General features: G+C 38.5%; 1 long non-coding RNA gene across 1 annotated transcript in view; it reads left to right on the forward strand.

Annotated features, from left to right (window-relative positions):
- The window catches only part of LOC109674755 (uncharacterized), an 89,569-nt gene that overhangs the window by 15,844 nt on the left and 52,294 nt on the right, over positions 1-21,431 (forward strand). Inside the window, exon 5 of the long non-coding RNA XR_012447758.1 lies at positions 9,960-10,050. This is a non-coding gene — a long non-coding RNA (uncharacterized lncRNA). The remainder of the gene's footprint in view (positions 1-9,959; positions 10,051-21,431) is intronic.

Genomic DNA, 21,431 nt, shown 5'->3' on the forward strand with positions numbered 1-21,431 from the left:
CACAGTTTTCCTCACCTTAGGAAATTTCAATTTATTTTGAACAATTTAGAGTGGGCTTTTCCCGTTATAAAATCAGTGTAAGCTTATTATAGAAAATTGCAAAAACACAGAAAAGACAAAGTTTTGCCAAGTAAACTTTGCAGAGTGTAAGGAGAGTGCTGGTTGATGGCTGCAGGGGAGAGCCCAGAGAGAGAGAGCAGAACAGAGCCTTGTGGCCATTTCTGGGGCACCTCAAGAGGTGGGCTATAGCATGGCCATCTCTGTCTTCTGAAGGCCAAACCCCCATTCTCCAGATGTCTGCTGGACAGCAGAGTGGAGGGAAACAGGTTCTGCAGCCTGGCCTTGGAGGGCTATTCTGTCAGCCTGTCCCAAAACTCCATATTATAGCTGTCAAGCTCCTGAGATTCCCCAAAAGAAAGTCTCTCTTTGAGGGAAAAGGCCGATTGGTGTTTATAGATTTTCTCTAACACCAGCAGGAACAGAGGATGTGTGGGTACCACAGAGAAGCCATGATCAACCCTGGAGATTAACAGTCTATTCTTTTGATCCAGCAAAGGGCTGAGGGCTCCTACTTGATATCAAGTCCTGTGCTGGGGGTACAGTGGTGAGTACCTGGGTATGAGGCCTGTGTTTCTTGAGCTCACAGTTTGGTTTACACATGTCCTCACCCTCAACTGAGGTCATGGGCTAGTGGTCACAGGTCCTCAGGAAAGGTTGTGATCCCACCACCTACTTCTACCCAGCTCTGTCCTTTGGAGGGAGGTCCTCATTATCGTCATGGATCCATTCCAGAACCACAATCCAAGTTTTCCTAGCTGTGCTCTATTTACTTTGCCGTAGAGTGAGATACTCTAGAGTTTAAAGGAAGCAACAGGGAGTCTTGGTGGAGTAGGTGACAGATGCTGGCCCAACTAACCCTTTCCCTGTTATAATGCGGAGCAGAAGGAATCGGGCCCTAGCAATGGGGTGGGTGAGGACCTGCCTGCAGCAGGATCTATCACAGCCCTCTCAAAAGTCTTTCCACAACCGTTTAGGCAGTCAATATCCTCATCCCACCTCTTCTCTTCCTCTCACAAAATCAGGAAACATCCAGAACTTCCGTAGGAGTCTAGTCATAGCCTATAATAATGTCTATCCTAAGGTTGTTTATATCACAGGAAAGATGAACCAAGGGAACAATTGCCAATGCTGGCTTCTCAGACAGGGGAGGGCAAGGGACAGTTTTGGGGAAGCTTGTCAGCAGAAAGAACCTGGATGTGAATTCAGAGGTCTGTGGGGAAGGCACTGTCCACAACACACTGTCAGAGACTCAGCCCTACAGGGGACTTCAAGGGTCTCCTGAAGTCCTCGCTCTTGTCTCAGCCCATGGCACCAAAGTTCTTGGTTGTATCATGACTCTTCAGCTCAGATTTCCTTCAACAACTGTAGTTTGATTCTCTTTCATATCTACCCAAACCTCAAAAATATTTCAGAAAGTCTGCCATTTTGTCACCTAACATCCTGCTCTACTCACTGTCTCCTACCGGGAAATACTTGAAAATGGTTTTGCCCATACATGTTGTGAATAGTTTTGAGGAGACAGCTTCTGATGCCACACTCTGATCGCCAGAGAAAGGCTGCTAGGCATTAGTAGCTACAACTTCAAACGTTCTTTCCCATCAGTCACACCCATCGTTTATTTTTAAGACAGGGTCTTGCTTCTCACCAAGACTGGCTTTGAACTGGTGATCCTCCTTTCTCAGCCTCCTGAGTGCTGGGCTTACAGGTTCTCACCACCATACTCTGTTGTCAAATCCACATGTTCTAAATTTCAGTTTTGAAATGATGTCTCCATAGCTTACTTTTTTTGTAGAGACAAGTACTTCTTTCTTGTTTCACTTCCCACAGGGGAAATGAGAGGCAGTACTGTGAAATTGCTGTGGGATTTCACACAGGGAAACTGAGACTTGTCATTTACATCTATTATTTTTTTCTTCTATGGTTGCTTCATTTTTTTTTTCTTTCTGGAGTTGGAGACTTTGGTGAGACTGAAATGTAGCAGTGGGTTCATTTCATTCAGGTACTGACTTAGGAAATTAAATATGACTCAAGTATTAGCCAAGTTTGAACCAAGCCCTGGGGTTGTTCAGCTGGGAAGGAAGGGCTCTGCATTAGTCAGGGTTCTTCAGAGATGCCAGCCAATAGATCTGTATGTATGCCCATATGCCTATCTATGTCTAGCTATCTACGAGCAGGGATTCACCATGGGAATCGCTTTATGGTCAGTAATGCAACCTGCAAGTTCCACAATGTTGTTTCCAAACTGGGGCCTGGGAGCCAGGGAAGCCAGTTGTGTTGCTCTCTATCTTAGTCTGAAGGCCTGAAAACTGTTCAAGGCAGAAGAAGAGTTGGTGTTCTGGCTCCATAGAAGAGAGAGAGAGAGAGAGAGAAAGAGAGAGAGAGAGAGAGAGAGAGAGAGAGAGAGAGAGAGAGAGAGAGAGAGAGAAGACTCACCTTTGTTCTCCTTTTTGTTCTGCTTGGATGGTCCTGCCCACCATGAGTGAGGGCTGAGCCTCCTTTCTCAGTCCACTGTCAAATGCCCATCTGTTGTGGAACACCCTTATAAACATTCCAAGAAACAGTGTCTCACCAGATACCTGAGCATCCACTAACCCTCAAGCAAACCACTCCAGCGTCTCAGTGTGGCAGTGTGCCAGCCCTCACTCGAATGTGGTTTCTTTACTTAGGCAGGTGGACCAGGTGGACGGGATCCTCTTCCTGCACTCTTTGCTCTGCTCTAGTTTGGATGCTACTGAAATTCTGTGAACCTCTGAGGCCTCTCACTATCCTACACATTGTGTTTTTATTCTTTCATATTTATTACATAAATACTTTTACAATAAAAGTTTTAAAATTTAGTTTTTGTAAACAATTTCTTTTTGGCTGTAGTAGGGTTTGAACTCAGGGCTTTGCACTTGCAAGGCAGGTGCTCCACTGCTTGAGCCATACTTCTAGCCCAAAACTTAGTTTTTTTTAATAGAAAAAAAGAGATACAGTAGCAATAATGTAAGTATTGTTACCAAACTTTGTCATATATTTTTCTAGCCATTTTATCATGTTTTTAGTTTTTAAAGCCCAGTTATATTCCTATAGTAAATACAATATTTATCTTAACATTTTAAAACCAAATATCATAACATAATTAGCAATTAATTTTTGTCATTGACTGTTCTTTTTTGCTAGTCATTATGTGGAGATACTTTACTTACTTAACTATTCTTCTACTGAAGGGCATTGCTATGGTCTGAGTGTATGTGTTCCTCCAAAATTCATCTGTTGAAAAATTCTAACCTCAAGGTGATGGTGTTAGGGTGATTAGGGAGGCCCTCCCCCACCCCCCAAAAAAGAGGCCAAAGCTAGAAGTTGTCATCTATGTACTAGAAAGCATGTCCTTGGGCTGGATGCAGCTTAGTGGTAGAGCACTTGTCTTGCATGAGGCCCTGGGTTCTAGGAAAAAAAAAGTCATCAAATGCTCAATATGCTGGTGGCTTGAAGTTGGATTTCCTAGTCCCCAGAACTGTGAGAAATAAATTTCTGGTATTTACATGCTACCCACTTACAGTATTTTGTTATAGAAGTCCAAATGGACTAAGCCGGTCATTCAGGTTGCTTCTAGGTTATCACTATTATAAAGAACTGATAGCAAATGTCTTTGTGTACATCATTTTCTGACATTTAGGCTGATTTTTTAAAAAAAATATATTTCTGGGTCTAAAAATCACATATTATATGGATCATGATTGCTTTCCTAATGGTTTTCATTTTTAAAATGTCTGTGTTTAACAATCTGTATTGTCTGCTTCAGAAATAAGTTTTTTAGACTAAAAGTCACTGTGGCATAGAACTCCATGGCCAGATGTATCAAGGTCTTCATGGCGTTTTATTCTTACATTGGAAAAATTCCTTCTATGGAGAACCTTGGGCCTGTCATGACCCAGTACAAAGCAAAGGTGGGGCCCTTCCTTGGCCAGATGGCTCTTTTAATGTGTAAGCCCTCCTGGTCACAGCCACGCCAGTTGATTGTCAGTGCATAAGGCTCTGCCTACACAGCCAGTATAAATTGTAACCAGCAATTCTGCTGCTTCATTTTTTCAAAGATTTGGGGAAATAACCTCCATAGAGGGTTGCTCGAAGGTTATTGTTATGGAGAGAATGGTTGTGTTCTTCAAAGCTTGTGTTGATACCCAAGCACCAGTGGGATGATAGTTGTAGATGAAGCCTTTGGAAGGATGTAATTGGGTTTAGATAAGAAGGGAAAGACTGGGCTGGTGGACTGGCTCAAGAGAGCGAGTATCTGTCTAACAGGACTGAGGCCCTGAGTTCAACCCCAGTACCACTAAAAAGAAGAAGGGCAAGACTTACTAGAGCCCTCTTGCCCTCTCTCTGGAGTGGGAGGACACAAGTAGAAATCTGCCAGCAGTTGTTCATATAATAGGAAGTAGGTCTTTACCAAGATCTGAATCTACTGGCACTTTGGTCTTGAACTTCCAGCTTTCAGACCTGTAAAAAATGTCTGTTGTTTATGCGTTTGGTATGTAACAGCCTAAACAGACAGAGACAGATACACTGGCATTTTACCTCTTTAAAGGTTCTGTTTTTTTTTTTAATCTTTGAATCTATCTACACCACCAGTGCTTAGACCAACTTGTTCTAGGCCCTTTACAATGAGTTTTTTTGTTGTTGTTTTTTGCATTGTGTTTCAAATGATTCTTTCAGCCTTCTGGGGGAGATGCTGCAGGACTGGCAGTTCAGGTGTATTTTCAGACTCTGTATCTCTCCAACACCACCTCACATGTGTGTTTCCTAAATCGCAGGTGGCAATGGTGCCAGGTGCCCATCAAATGGAAAATATTCATTAGGTGTTTTCTCAGGCCAAGACCCCAGGAACGACTTCAGTTCTGTACTATCATCTGCATCATTAATTATACACAGTGTTTGGCCAGCGTTCTTCCCAAAGCCAGACGATCAGTCCATTCTCAGCCATGGTAGAAAACCTCAGCTACCTAGGTTACTTAACAGGCAGTGCAAACATATGATCAGGTGACCCCCGAATTTATTGCTTTACTTTCTCAAGTTCAATATTTCCATGGAGGATTTTACAATCAGGAAATCTGGGGAAAAGTTATTTTAATTTCAATGCAGATGTATGGTTTGTGTTTGGTCTATATTTGCTGCTGTCTGAATTGTCTACATGGGCATTGTGGTCAGCTACCTAGGTTACTTAACAGGCAGTGCAAACATATGATCAGGTGACCCCCGAATTTATTGCTTTACTTTCTCAAGTTCAATATTTCCATGGAGAATTTTACAATCAGGAAATCTGGGGAAAAGTTATTTTAATTTCAGTGCAGATGTATGGTTTGTGTTTGGTCTATATTTGCTGCTGTCTGAATTGTCTACATGGGCATTGTGGTCGCTGAAGGCTTAATCAGCCTTACCATAATTATCGCCACTCATTTGGATTTGCCTTAAGTCTGGCTTTATATTGTCTTTATTTTGCCACAATAGCATATTTGATATGCTGAATCATAAGTGCTTGTGTAGTTCACCTCTATTATTTGGGGAATGAGATAGGTTATAAGAAGAAATTAAAATTTCATTTATTGGGTCAAAAATGTGAGCAGCTCAAGCCTGTTAACACAGGCTGCCAATGAACTCTTCTTCCTCTGATTAGCTCCTATGACTGTCATCTGTTATTTCTTGGACTTTAGGCCACTGGGCTGGTCCTCATAGGTCTGAGAAAGTCTTAGCAACAAACTAAGATGGCTGATGTTCACTCAAGTGGAAGACTCAATGAATGTAAGATCATTTTTTTGTTGTTGTTCATTCACTCTCCCTTTTCTTACAAGTTGGTTCCCTGGGCAGTTATGCAGGTGGCTTTGTAGGGACTGTGGATGGGATCCACATCTGTCAAAAGGAAGAGAAAAGAAGGAGAGGGAAAGGAAGGGACAGGAAGGGAAGGGAAGGGGAGGAGAAGAGGCAGGACTGGGCATAAGGTAACATCCTTGGGATGATTCCATGGGGAGCTCTGGAGTTGGGATCCAGGTGGAGTGAGAAGGCCCCAGGTGAACCAAGAAATGGAGCAAACTGCTCGGAGAAGCAGACAACACTTTGGGCAAAGCAGTTCCTACAGGGCTGACAGCTAAGAGTCATCTGTTGGAGCACCCCAAGCACTGGGGGAATTGTTCTTCAGTCTTAAGAAGAGATCAGGGCAGTCTATTATAGCACCCACCTTATCCTCTCTGACAACGAAGTGTGTAGGCATCACCTGACTTGAGGCATCTCTAGGATTGTGAATGTTGTAGGAGAATTTAGTCTGCGCTTGTGAATATTTTCCGTTTCATAGGCACTTGGCACCATTGCCACCTGCGATTTAGGAAATCTGCATCGTGGTTAGCCTTCTAATTTTATAATTACCTTTCCAGAATAATAACCCCATCCAGGTGTTTTGTAACACAAAACAGCAAGGGAAATTAATTTCAATTAGAAGGGGAAAAATACAAATTGAAGTGAGTTGTGGAAAGAATAAAAAAGCCTACATGCATTTCTTCGAATGTACTTCATTTAGGTAATTAAATCCCTGCAATTCAATGGAACCATTGGCAGTGGTGCCCTTTAAAGACTGACATTTAAAAAACACATGATGCTATGGAATTTAAAGCTGTTCTGACTGTCCAATACACACCTGGAAGTAAAAAGGGCTGGAAGGAGAGGGAGGCAGGGCAGGAGCTCAGGGAGGTAACAGAGACATAAAGAAGCATTTTTCTTTTGTGTTTCATCCTGAGATTTTTTTTCTTAGAATAAGAACATAAGTTGTAAAAATGATTTCGAGTTAACTTCTAGTATTTTGAAATGTTATTGAAAGAATGGATGGTAAATGGGGTCCTGTGGACTTCTATTAAAGAGAAAACCTTTAGAGTTCTTCCCCTCCCTTGCCTGGGTAAACTATGGATCTGGTTTTCTCTGGCTGGCCTGGCAGAGTTGCCGATCAGGGACTGATGTTGGGTATAAGCTGGCAGGCAGCAAGGGAGAGACAAGTATATAAGAGAAAGGAGAGCGGGGCAGAAAGATCTGCAGCTCTTAGCCAAGATCTATGTCACCAAGAAGCAGCCAGCCCTTGAGCTCCTGGAAAGGGCAGTGTTGTATGGCTGGCATGCTGCAGGTTTGGTCCTCTGCTTAATATTCCATACAAGCTGCCCTGTGTGTAATCTGAGTGCTTAGGAAAACTGAGCCTGGCCAGTGCCTATTGGAGATGTTCCTTTAAATAGCTGAATTTCAGAAAGCCTGCATCAATTACACAGCCTTCTTCCTCTGAGAGAATTTTTCTGCCTTTCCAGTTCTGATCTGAGACAGGAAACAGAAAACTGCTTGCCAGATTTATTCTTCTGGATCTACCCCAAAGATATGCCATTAGTGTGCCCACAGTAAAGGGGGCTGACACAGGGAATGTGGCATTAAGGGCCCAAGAAACTTGGCTGCTCTCACTGTCAGGGGTAATAGTGATAGCAGGAGAGGGATCTGCTTTGGAAGGACACACACTCAAGTCACACGGGGATGAGCTCCATTAACTGAGAGGTTCGGGGGATGATTTGAGCTTCTTCATTTGCTGACAGCAGCAGGGAGCTCACAGTTTCATCTTACTTTTTTTTTTTAAAATCTGTATTGATTCTTACATTTTTGATGCTTATTATCATTACTTTATAAATTTAAGATTCACCTTTCCGTAACTTTTGACACTCCTGTTCACTATCTGTGCACCGCTGGGCACAGGGGCCTTGGAATCTTCTTATATGACCTCTTCACTAGAGGGCCGTTAGCACGTCTTATCTCCTTGACCCTTTAGAAACAGGGCCTTCACAAATGTGATTTAACACAGATAAAATTAAACACTATGGTGTGCTTGTGGTAAGGAGAGCACATATCTCACGGGATCGGGGCATAATAAATATCTCTTTATCAAGTCCTTGACTGTGTTTAACCTGTTGTTCTCTAAGTAGAGAGATCCAAGAAAATTCTGGGCTGTATTTTACTACCTGTGGTTCTTGTGCTTCCTACTGCCTGGGTACCCATAAGCAATGAGAAATGCTGGTCTGTTATTCTAGTCAGTCAGAGTGCCCATCATGATTTCATCTCATTCAAAGACTTTGGAATTTAGACCGTGTGTATGTGTGTGTTTTAAGTGAACTCAGCAATCAATTGTATCCTAAAATCTGGATTAGTACCTCTTTGTATGAACTACTTTGCATTTTGAGTCATCTTAGTTCATTTATTCATGTGTTTCTGAATGTCTGCTCTTTGCTGGGAGCTCTGTGTCTCAAACTTGCTGTTTGGGGCTTCAGACGCACATGACATTCAATAGTCTTAGAACCTTGCAGCTGTTAGTTATGAATTTCTCAGACAGAGGCTGTGGAGTAAATATGATTTCTTTGTTCTTCTGGGAATTTTCTAGCACTTTCCTAGGGCAATTCCAGCTGGCCCAGGGAGGGGCTGCTGTTTGAGTGCTTCTTCTCACTTCCTGGTTATACTGTAAAGTTATTGCAGAAAGATCATAACTTATTTCTCCTCTCAAATAACCAGTGGCTTTACAATTTCAGCTATTTCCTTCTTAGTACATTGTCTCTGAAAGGGAGACTGCTGAGATTCCGAGTTTGTCTGACTGACTGACTCTAGATGAGCAAATTGCTGCCCAGAGAGGTCAAGAAGCGTGATGAAGACCACAGGATGGTAGGCAGACACCCTGATCTCCCAGCTCTGCAAGTTGGTGTGGTTTGCCTTCCCTTCTGTCAGGACTAGTTTTAAGGAATCTTCCAGAAGCAGCAACTTACTGGAGTGTTTTTATCTTATTAATTGCTCTTACTTTATCATTTTCTCTCTTTATGTATTCTTGAGCAGTTGCTTTTCTATCTTTATTTGAACATTGAAACTCATTAATTTTTAATTTTCCTTCTTTTCTAATATACACATTTAGAATGTCAGTTTGCTCTACATACTACTTTAACTTCCCCCCTCTAACTTTTGATATATTATTTTTATCATCATTTTTCTAAAGATTTTATTGTGTACATTAGGATTTGTTCTTTGACCCATAATATATTTAACAGTATGTTTTAAAATGTCTAAATATATGGGTTATTTGGGGTTATCGTCCATCATTGATTTCTAACTTAATTACATTTTAGTCAGAGATCATGGCCTCTATGTTCTTCATTTTCTGGGATTTATAGCAAATTGCTTTGCAACCTTTTATGTGATCTATTTTTGTAAATGTTTCATGCAGGTTGAATAGAGCATGTAGTCTCTAATTGTTGGCAATGGCATTTTATATAGAGCCATTAGATCAAGTATTTTAATTGTGTTCTACATCTTCCTTAATTTTTATTTGCTTAATTAGATACTGAGACATGCATATTAAAATTTCTATTATGATTATGGATCTGGTCATTTTTTCTTGCAATTCTGTAAATGTGTGACTCATATATTTGAAGCTGAATTGGCAGAAAAAAATGCAGGGTTTATATACTGGAGCCAGGCTGGCAGGGTTTGCATTGTGGCTATTCCAGTTCCTAGCTCTGGGCCTCGGCAATGGCCACGGCAACTGTGTTCTCACCTGTAAAAAGAATTATGCTCTAGGGGAACATCGGGAGTATTAGATAGATCAATGCATACAAAAGGCACCTTAGATCAGTGTCTGATGTGTAGTGAATGCTCTATATGTGTGAGTAATTATTATTTATAAATTGCCCTTTTTATCCCTATTGAGAATATATCTATAAATGTGACCTGTTTTTTGATATCTACATAGATAGTGATATGGTATGAATATTTATGTCCCTACCCCCAAAAATTCCTATGTTAAAATCTCATCCTCACTATGCTGGTATTTAGAGCTGGATTTGAGAAAGCGTCTTTGTTTCCCCCAGTGAGCACGCAAGGAATCTGCCATCCCAGAGAGCAAGTCCTCCGGGCAGATCTGCTGTTGCCTTGATTTTGAACTTCCCAGCCTCCAGACCTGTGAGCAATAAAATTTTCTTGATTAATTAATCAACCTAAGGCATTTCATTACTGCAGCACCAACAGAACAAGACGGATACAGATGTTTATCTCTTGTTCTATATTTGTAATTTTTTGCTTAGCCTTCCCCTTCTGTTATTCATGTTGTTACATCAGACTCCTCCCCCACCCTTAGTTGGAAACACAGAGGAATTACATGACTATGGATATTTGAGTTTTTAGCTACATTTTATTTTGTTTTCTATTTACCCTGATTGTTTTCTGTTTCTTGTTTCCTGTTCTTCAGGATAATATGATTATCTTTATTGCTCTTTTTAACCTTCAACTGTTTTTAAAATTTATTCATTCTATTCCCATTATTTTATAGGTTACATTTTAATTTTTAACATGCATAGTTCATTAGAACAACAATAACCTTATTCTGAACAATTCAGGGATTTTAGAACATTTAAATTCTTTCCCCAAATCCATCTTCCTCTCTTCCTTCCTTCCCTCTCTTTCTCTCTGTCTCTCTCCCCCTCCCTCCTTCCCTTTCTCTTTTCTTTCTTTTTTGGTGGTCCTGGGGATTGAACTCAGTGTTTCATGCTTGCGAGGCAGGCTTGAGTTCTACTTGAGCCATGCCTTCAGCCCTTTTTACTCTGATTATTTTTATGATAGTGTCTCGCTTTTTGCCCAGATCAACCTGGACTGTGATTCTCCCATTTGCTTCCTGCCATAGCTGGGATGACAGGCACATGCCACCATTCCCAGCTAAATAAATCTGAGATGAGGTCTCATGACTCTTTTTTTTTTTTTGCCCAGCCTAGACTAGAACAGTGATCCTCCTGATCTCAACCTCTTTCATAGCTTGGGATAACAGGCCCACACCACTGAGCCCAGCCATTGGTTGAAGTGTGGTCTTATGAACCTTTTGCCTAAACTGGCCTTGAACCATGATCCTCTGATTTCAACCTCCCAAGTAGCTGGGATTATTGGCATAAGCCACCAGCACATGGCTGATTGTTTTTAAGAATTAATTTCTTTGCAGTACTGAGGATTGAACCCAGGGCCTTGCACTTGCTAGGCAGGTACTCTACTTCTTAAGTTATATCCCCAGCTTGTTTGACAGCTCCTATCTCTTTCTTTTGTTAATTTCCTCATCTCTTCTCCAATTGACTAACTTTTCAGTTGTGCTTAAGTTTTTGTTTGTCTAGTGCAATGAAATTTTAATTATAATGACTAAAATTATTTAATTTCTGGAAATTCACTGCCAGTTTTTTTTCATTTTTGTCATTCTTTCCTTATACTTTTATTATTCTTCCTTTATCTCTAAAATCATTTTAAAGATAATTATATGTCTTTAAGATTGTTCTTTTTCACAGATTCTACTGTGCCCTATATGTACTTTGTATCACTGTGAGTTTTTTTTTTTTAAGACAGGGTCTCTCTATGTAGCCTACACTGGCCTTGAACTTTTTGATCCTGCTGAGTGCGGGGAGTACAATTCTGATTGTAGTTTTAAGTTTTTATTTGTATGTTTATTTTCAGCAGAGCTTTTACTTGTCGTTTTTTCTTTCCTTTTTTCCTGTTTAAGTCTCATGGATGCTGGATCATTAAAGAATTACTACAGAGTGAGTTTTAATTTGACTTGGCCAGATGTTTGGGGAAATTTTTTCTTTCTTAGGATCTATAAATTGTTGTTGTTTATTTCTGTATGTGGAGATTTCTGTTACCTTCTAGCAGTTATACTTTTCTATCCCACATCCATGTGTAATGTAAGGATTTTGACCTTTGTTTCTTTGTGGGAGAAATTTTTTGTCTTACTCAGTGTTAAAGACAAGCTATCTTACTGTTTTCCTGATTCACTGGGTATAGTATTTTTTTACTCTTTTATTATTTCTTCTATACAAAGATAATAGCTTTTCTATCGTTTGGTTTTTGGCAGTGATTTCTGTTTTCGTGCCCTATCTTCTATGGATTCAAAGCCATTTCTTTCATTCCTCCAGATCTATTAAAACAAGATCCCCAGGGCCTGTGTTCACTCTGATATGTTGCTGGTGTGTCATGGGATTGGTGAATGGCTTTATTCTGCCCCTTTGTTTTTGACCAAGGAATTTCTGCTTCCTTCTTTTAATAAAAGGTTTTTTGTTTTAGTCTGTGGTTTCTTTTTGAATATATTGATTGGAGGCAGGAAAAGGGCTATGTGAGTTCAGTTTACCATGTTTCCAGAACCCCAAATCCTGAGATATATTTTTTCTTATGAAAGCATAAATAATGCCATAAAATATTGGATTTCAAATGGCAAATTGGAAAAATATTTATAGTATATATGATGTTAATAATTTTAATAAAAAGAGATCTGTAAGTCAATAAGAAAAGATGAACAATCTAATAACACATTGGCTAATTTTAATAATAAACATATGAAAAATTCAATCTTTGTGTTAATCAAACAAAAGCAAATTGAAATAATGAAATATTTTATTTTCACTGTCAGATTGGAAAAATTTAAAAGCAATAATCATATCAAGTATTGTTTAAGATGTGGGGACACGAGCACTCTTAATCACCAGTGATGGCTGCTCTGAAAGTGATTCTTTGTAAGGAAAATTTGTTTTCTTTTTCATTTTTGGTAGTAGTGGGGTTTGAACTCAGGGCCTGATGCTTGCTAGGCAGCTGCTCTACCACTTGAGCCACTCCACCAGCCCACAGAATTTTTTTTTTTTGAGAATTTGTTGATATGAATGAAAATGCTTATGTGCAAAGTGTACTTTGACAATAGCACTTCTAGGAATTTTTACTAATACACTAACTGGATAAGAATATAAAGATGCATGTACAAAGATGAATGTTGTTAATGCTATCTAGTAATTGAAATAGGCTAACTATATGAATGAAGACGTCATGGTAAGTCTATACAATGAAATATATTAATCAACTAAAATAATAACACAGAGAACTATGCTTTAGAATTTAAAAAGCATATATTTTATATTAATAAATGATCAGATGAGAAAATAGGAGATATAGTGAAATCCACATTCACCTTTATATGCTCTTGAAAAATCTAGAGGCCAATAGCAATATGTTAATTTGCTATTGCTGTTTATATGGTTCTTATTTATTTAAATCTGTATGTACTTCACATATTGTTTGTACAGTTAAAAAAAACTAAGTATTGCTGTATAGCCATAGAATGAAGTTTTTTTGTGGCTGTTAAAACCTGTGACTCTGAAGAATAGTTCATAAAATTGGCAATCCTTAGAAAATAATATTAACAAAATCAAATAGAATATAAAATACATATACTATAGTATATGAAATGTCTACATGCATATGGAGTGAAATATTAACTATGTCAGTAGTATTTATTAAGTTGACCATTATTGACATTATTATCAATAATGACTATTGCTAGGCAGTGAATATATTGGTGGCTTTTCTTTAATTTTGAATAATGTCCATGCATACTTTTGTAAATATTAAAACTGTTCAAGTATAGTTTGTTCCAAGAGAGGCAGGAGAGAGGCTTGTGGGTAAGACAGACTTGTTTGGAAAGGCTGGTGGTTGTGATAGTGTGAGGGAGGTCAGTGGCAGAGATGACAGGCCCTGTCCTGTTTGTCCTCCAGGTCTGCTTCTTTCATCCTGGGAGTCCTATAAATTTTAGGGAGATAAAAATTTGTACAATTACCGTTTGAAAATGAGTGCTATTAGACTTCTTAGGGAATGTTTCAAGTGAGAGTTGCAATGTTATCAGAAAAGCATAAAAATTGTTTTTAAATGCCCATGTGAGTCCATCTTGTCCCCAAATGTTTGTGGCAGCTGTGAAGGAGGTAGTCACTTGGATGAAGTAGCACAGAGCACTCCTGTCTATGGGTTGGTATGAATTTGCCCTGATGAATTCAAGGGGACCAGGCTGACTCTAAATAGAACACTGGAATATAAATAAAACACCCATCTAGGTAAAATATTCAACCTTTATTCTTTCTGAGCGGGAAGATTTCTTGAGGTCTGAGGAGCTCCTGAGGGCTCCAGTTGATAAGAGTTCTCTGAAGTTGGCAAGTGTGAGCCTGGATTGAGCATGTGACGGGGAGACAGAGAACTCTCTTCCTTTCTGGCTGGGGAGTTTACTCTACCTTGGTGGCCAGGCTGCAGAATAAATCAGGAATCTAGTATAGCAGGCTATGGAGGACCTGCCTACGTTAGTGCTCCAAAAGGTGAAGTCTCTAACATGCAGGCCTGAATGTAGCTGATAAAGAACTGCCTGGTTCCTTCCATGTTACCTGGTGCTCAGGCTTCCTTCCATGGTTTCCTGAGGCTGCTTTAACAGAAGCACATTTACTTTTGGAATTCAAAGAAGTTCTTAATCTGCCTACAGCAGGGTATTTTCTTAAGCATTTGGTTGGCAATTTTGTGTTTAAGAATTAAGCACAAATTACCATAAATCACAGAACAGTGAAAGTTTTCTCAACCATAGTTGACTTATCAACAGTTGTAGATTAAAGCTACCAGGAGGCTGGTAGGTTTAGGAGGAAGTCAGTACGGGGAGGGTGCAGCTCCATGGGTGGTAGTCTTCTGCAGGCATGCTGTGGAAGGGGACAGAGCTGGTTGTGGGTTGGGCAGCGGCAGTGAGAAGGATGTCAGGAGAGATGCTGACCCAGACTGCAGGCTGCCACTGTGGTTTTTAGGGGATTCTGGGGGGACTCTTAGGATGGGCTGGCCTGAACCTTGCTGTGGATCCTATGGTGCTGTCTGTATGTCCTCTTCTAGTCACAAAGCTTCTAACACATGGTTAGAATATACTCTCTTCTTTACGAAACTTTTTGACACACTACAAAGAAAGTTGAGATCTTCCTATTCTAGGCAATAGAGTGTAAAAATTATTCACTATTAGTAAATGGAGAATTTATTGAGTATCTGGAAGTTCTCATTTGTATCCTCCTCCCAATGAAATTGCATCTACAAAATCTTGGTGATAATATAGAACTGACAAGTGAACACACCCACATGTTTGGCATACATGAGGTTATTTCACAATCTGTTTAGTCTTTTCACATATTCCAATGGAGAATTGCTGTAGGAGGATGTGTGTCTCTCTAGCTTGCAGTTGAGTTGTTAAAAAACCCAAAAACTAGGTCTAGAGTTTGAAGGAAAAGCAATAAAGAAAGTTGAAAAAAAACCAGGATAGCACACTTATGAGGAAAGAAAGTGTTGGCTTCACTTTAATTTTCTTGCAAAGTTTGTAGAGCTGGTAAGAGGCAACGCAAAGAGTTCTCAACCTGAAGAGTCATGTTAAAGACTGTAGCGATCCCATCATTCTATTCCCTATGAACTGAAAATGAAAGTTCAAGTAAAGCTCTGTTTTTAAATTTTGTGATGTCTTATTATCACAGACACCTAATATGTGATCTAATAAATCAAAATAAGAATTTAAAAATTACTCTTGGAGCCTGTAATCTTGGTATTCTGGAGGCAGAGATTAAGAGGATTGCAGTTCGAAGTCAGCTCAGGGTGAATAGTCCATGAGACCATATCTTGGGGAAAAAAAAAATCTTTCACAAAAAAGAGCTGGTAGAGTGGCTCACACAGTAAGAGTACCTGCCTAGCAAGTGTGAGTCCCTCAGTTCAAACCCCAGTGCCACCAAAAACAAACGAAATTACTCTTGGAAATCATTAACAGACTTTGGTATCAATCAGAAAGAAAATTAGGGAATTATTAAATCCAATAAAGGCAGGTTCTTTATCTATCTATCTATCTATCTATCTAATTCTCTTTAATTTTAATTTTCTGATTCTGTAGCCCCCTCCATGAGCAAAGATTCTAACATTGTGCAATATTTTTTTTTGGTCTTTACTGAACCCTGTATTACTTGTATTGTTTTATGTACCTGAACTTAAAGTTTATGGGAACAGCATTTGGGATAGGTCGCATTCTGTTTCTTTTTTTACTGACCTAATTTTTAAAAAGGTCCATCTGTGTTGCCAGGACACATTCAATTTATTGTCATTAGTGCCTCAGTTTACTTCTGGGATGCTTTCCTTCCTTCTTCTCACTCAGCTCTGCAGTGATGTAGACCCATCTGTCTCTAATTCCCTGCTACTGCAAGGAATTCTGACTTTATGGATCTCTTAAAAAATTAAATTGACATAATATTTGCATGTATTTATGGATATGATAACTTGATACATGTATAAAAAGTGTAGTGATTAAACCAAGATAATTAGTGTTCCCATCTCCTTAAGCATCTATTATTTCCATGTGTTGGGAAACTTGTCTCCTTTTATTTATTTATTAATAGAAATATAAAATATATCACATATTGCTGTAAACTAGTTACCTTGCTGTTCCGTAGTATACTAGAACTGATTTCTGTTACAGGTGTTCCTTGGTGCCCATTATCTAACCTCTCTCTATGCCCCGCCCCCTTCTTCCCAACAGTCATGACCACGATTTTATGCTCTACTATAAGAATGTCTTTTTTAGCTTCCACAAATGAGAACATGCAATATATGTTTTTTTGTGTTTTACTCATTTCACTTAATATGATGTCCTTCTGTTCTATACATGTTGGAACAAATGACAGGATTTAATTGTTTTTTTAATGGCTGGATAATAGTCCACTGTGTATCTGTAACACATTTTCTTTATTCATCTGATAGGCACCTAGGCTGATACCATTTCTTTGCTATTGTGAATAATGCTTTAATACGCATGTGGGTAGAAGTCTCTCTTTGATATAATGTTGTTTTAATTTGTGTTCTCTTATGACTGAGTTTGAGTGTTACTTCCATGCTGGTATTTTGAGTTTCCTTTTATATACTGTGCCTGTTGACAGTTTCACCAATTCTTCTATGGGGATCACCAACTTTTTCTTTGCACATGTTCCCTGTGCATTTATGCGTTAGTCCCTGATCCATTTTGGACAGTACAAATTCTTTATCACAGTCTGTTATCTGTGAATTTTATCCATCCACAGTATTCTAGTGTTCTATTTTTTTTGGCTGTACTGGGGTTTGAACTTATGGCCTTCCACTTGCTAGGCAGACGCTCTACCACTTTGAGTCACTCCACCAGCCCTTTTTGTGTTGGGTATTCTTGAAATAGAGTCTAACAAACTATTTGCCTGGGCTGACTTTGAGCTCTGCCTCCTGAGTAGCTAGGAATACAAGCATGTGCCACTGGTGCCTGCTACATAGTATTCTTTATTGACCAGAAAGCATTAATTTTTAAGTAATCAATTTTGTGAAAAAAAATTTTGCCTTGTTTTTTCTGTGTTTAGGGTTTTAAGACGACCTTAAGTACCTTTATAGGACAAATATATTCTACTCCATTTTCATCTATTAACTTCATCTTTAACATTTGAGTACTTTCCATATGGAATCCACCTTTGTCTATATGGTGTTAGAGTTTCAGTTATATTTTAAAAATATAATGAATGAATTTTTCTAATATAACTTCCCAATCCTTCTCCACTGATCTGTGGCATCTTTAACATATATATTTATTATATATTTCTATATAACATTGGGCTACCTGTCTCCATTTCTGTTTGTTTGTGTTTGCCCTGAAATAAGCTATATTTTAAAATAATAGCTTTGGTAAATTCCCAATCTGTTTTTCTGTTTTGACCTAATTTTTGGAGACTTCATTTTTTTATAGAGACGCTTATGATTAAATGCTAAAAGATCAAGTGGAAATTTGATCGCGATTGTAGAGATAGTTTGGAGATTACTTGCTAAAGAAATGACATGTTTGTCATTTGATAAGACTGTGGGATACCACTTCATTTCTTGCTCTTTGTATTTTGGCAGTACTAGGATTCAAACTCAAGGCCTTATGCTTGCTAGGCAGGTGCTCTACCACTTGAGCCACTCTACCAGCCCTCCATTTCATTTCTGCAGCTCTTTTTCTTTGTCATTTATTAAAATAAAAATTTCTTCCAGAGTGAAACATTAGTTAAACTCTCTAGGTACTTCATGTTTTTTGTTGCTATTGTGAAGGTTAATTCTTTTTATTATATTTTCTAGTTGGTTGTTGAGTTATAAAGTAATGGATTTTGTGGCTTTTCTTTTTCCTATCTTATAGAAATGCATTTCTTTCTATTAATAGCCCCCTTCTCTTTCTGGTTGGTTTAGAGATTTGCCTTCCGTTTTAAAGAGTTGCTGAACACTATCAAATTTTTTTCCTGTATCAATTGGGAGAATTGTTTATGATTTTTTTCCCTACTAATCTATAAATGAGGTCAATTACATTGCTGAATTTTTAAATGTTGAACTATTTTTTTACCTTTGGGATAAACACTACTTGAACTTGATTCAATATTAAAAAAAATGTAGAACCTGTGTTAGTCATTTTTTGTTGCTGTGACAAAATACATCAGAAAACAACTTTAGGGGGAAAGATTTATTTTAGTTTGTGCTTTTCAGTCCATGGTGAGCTGGCTCCATTGTTCTTAGGCCCTGTGGCAAGGCAGAACATTATGGTAGGGGGGCATTGTGTGCAAAGCTGCTCACCTTATGATGGTTGAAAAGAATAAGAAGGAGAAGGAGAGAAGGAAAGAAGGAGGAGGTGAGGAAGAAGGAGAGAGAGGGAGGGAGGGAGAAAGGAAGAGAGAAAGAAAAAAAGTAGGAGGAGAAAGGGCTGGGCCAAAACATACCTTTTAAAGGCATGATCTTAGTGATCTACTTCCTCCAACCAGGCCCCACCTAATAGCCCACTCAGTATAAAACCATCAATGGATCAACACATTGATGAAGTTGGTACCCTCATGGCAGAATCACCTCTCAATAGTGCCATCAGCTTGGGCCAAGTCTGCAACGCTTGAGCTGGTGGGGCCATTTTTTGTCCAAACCATAACAACCAGTTTGTAGTCAGTTTTTCCTCCCAACTCCAGCCCTGGCAACCACTTATCTGGTGTGTTTGTCTCCCTAAGTTTGTCTTTCCTGGACATTTAATATATATGGTAACATATGATGTGCTGTCTTTTGTTGGGCTTCTTTCCCTCAGCATAATGATTTTTGACTTTGATGTTTATCCATATTGTAGGGTATTATTTTATTTCTTTTATTTCTGAATATTTTACTGTATGGATACATCACAATTTGCTTACTTGTTTACAACTGTACTATGGTGAATAAGGCCGTTTTGAACATTTGAGTATAAGTCTTTTGTGTAGACATGTTTTCATTTCTCTTAGATTCCTAGGAGTAAAATTATTGAGTAAAATTATTAAATATTATACTCAATATTTTTTGTTGGTTTTTATTTTGAGAGCATAACTTTTTTTTGTTGGTTTGTATTTTGTATTTTGAGCTGGGGTTTCTCTGTGTAGCTCAGGCTAGCCTTGAACTTGTGGTCCTCTTGCCTCAGCCTCCAAGGTACTGGGATTATAGATGTACACCACCATGATCAGCAATGTTTGACATGTTAGGAAATTGACAACCTGATTTTCAAACTGGCTATACCATTTCACTTCACCAGCAACACATGAGATTCAAGTCTCTCCATATCTCCATCAACACTTGGTATTTCTATGGTTTGAGTATGAATTGCTTCCCACAGGCTCATGTGCTGAACATTCAGTGCTGGTGGCACTAATTTGGGAGGTTTTAGAAAACTAAGGGTTGGGATCTTGTTGGAGGATGTAGGTCACTAGGGACGTGCCACTGAAGGTTATACCTGGTCCCTTCCTTGCTCTCTGCTTCTTGAATGCCATAAAATAAAGAATCTCCTCCAACTGCACTCTCCCACCACCATGATGTTCTGCTCAAGTGGCCATGAACTGACACCTTTGAAACTGGGAGCCAAATAAGTAACTCCTTCCTTTGAGTTGTTTCTCACAGGTGTTTGTCACAGTGATGAAAGTCTGACTAATAAAAAATATTGCCTTTTTGATTGTCCATGTTCTAGTGGATATGTACTGGTATTTAGTTGTGTTTTCAATTTTCCTTTCTCTAAGGGTAGAAATGTTGACCCTCTTTTCAGGTGATTAGAAATCATTTGCACATTTTCTTTAGTGAAGTGTTTTCAACATTTAAAATTGGTTTTTTAAATTGGCTTTTAGGAGTTATTTATGTATGTGGATAATATCTTGTAATTTTTATTTTAGAAGTTTTATGAACTTTTGTGTGTAACTTGAGGTCAGAGACTAAGATTTTGTTTTGCCTTTTATTTTTTTCTTGCAAGTGTCTATCTATCTATCTATCTATCTATCTATCTTAATATCACTTATTAAAAAGACTCCTATCCTCATCGAATTGTTTTGGTATGTTTGTGAAAAAAAATCAGTTGGTCATAAATATAAGGATTTATCTATGAATTTATATTCTGATCCATTAATCTATTTGCCAATCTTTATAACCATACAACAATGTCTTTTTTTATTATTCATATGTGCATACAAGGCTTGGGTCATTTCTCCCCCCTGCCCCCACACCCTCCCTTACCACCCACTCCGCCCCCTCCTTCTCCCCCCTACCCCCTCAATACCCAGCAGAAACTATTTTGCTCTTATTTCTAATTTTGTTGTAGAGAGAGTATAAGCCATAATAGGAAGGAACAAGGGTTTCTGCTGGTAGAGATAAGGATAGCTATACAGAGAGTTGACTCACATTGATTTCCTGTGCATGTGTGTTACCTTCTAGGTTAATTCTTTTTGATCTCACCTTTTCTCTATTTCCTGGTCCCCTTTTCCTATTGGCCTCAGTTGCTTTTAAGGTATCTGCTTAAGTTTATCTGCTTTAGTTTCTCTGCGTTAAGGGCAACAAATGCTAACTAATTTTTTAGGTGTCTTACCTATCCTCACCCCTCCCTTGTGTGCTAAAGCTTTTATCATGTAGCTTTTATCACTGTAGCTTTATAGTAAATCTTGAAATCAGGTAACTTAAATTCTTCAACTTAGTCTTTTTTCAAGCTTAATTTAGTTACTCTAGGTCTTTGAATTTTAATATAAAATTTAAAATCAGTTCGTCAATTTCCACAAAAAGCTGCTATGACAGTTATAGGGCTTGTGTCGTATGTCCAGATCTATTTGGTGAGAATTTCTATCTTAATAAAAGTCTTCTAGTCCATTAACATAGGAGGACTCTCATTTCTCTAGATCTTTAAATTACCTCAGGAATATTTTATTGGATTTAGTGTCTACTTTTGTCTAATTCATTCTTAATTTTTGATACTCTTGTGAATGAAATTTTTAAACAATTTCATTTTCAGATTATTTACTGAGACTGTATAGGAATACAATTGATTTTTGCATATTGATTTTGTAACTGTGATCTCGCAACTTATTCTATTAGTAAAAGGCGAAAGATTTATACGATCTGAAGAGAAACCAGAGTATAACTTATTCTATTAGTTTTTTTTTTTTTTTTGGTGTGTGTGTGTATTCCTCAGGACCTTATAT

Source organism: Castor canadensis, chromosome 5 (assembly GCF_047511655.1).
Source record: "Castor canadensis chromosome 5, mCasCan1.hap1v2, whole genome shotgun sequence".
Classification (NCBI taxonomy): domain Eukaryota; kingdom Metazoa; phylum Chordata; class Mammalia; order Rodentia; family Castoridae; genus Castor; species Castor canadensis.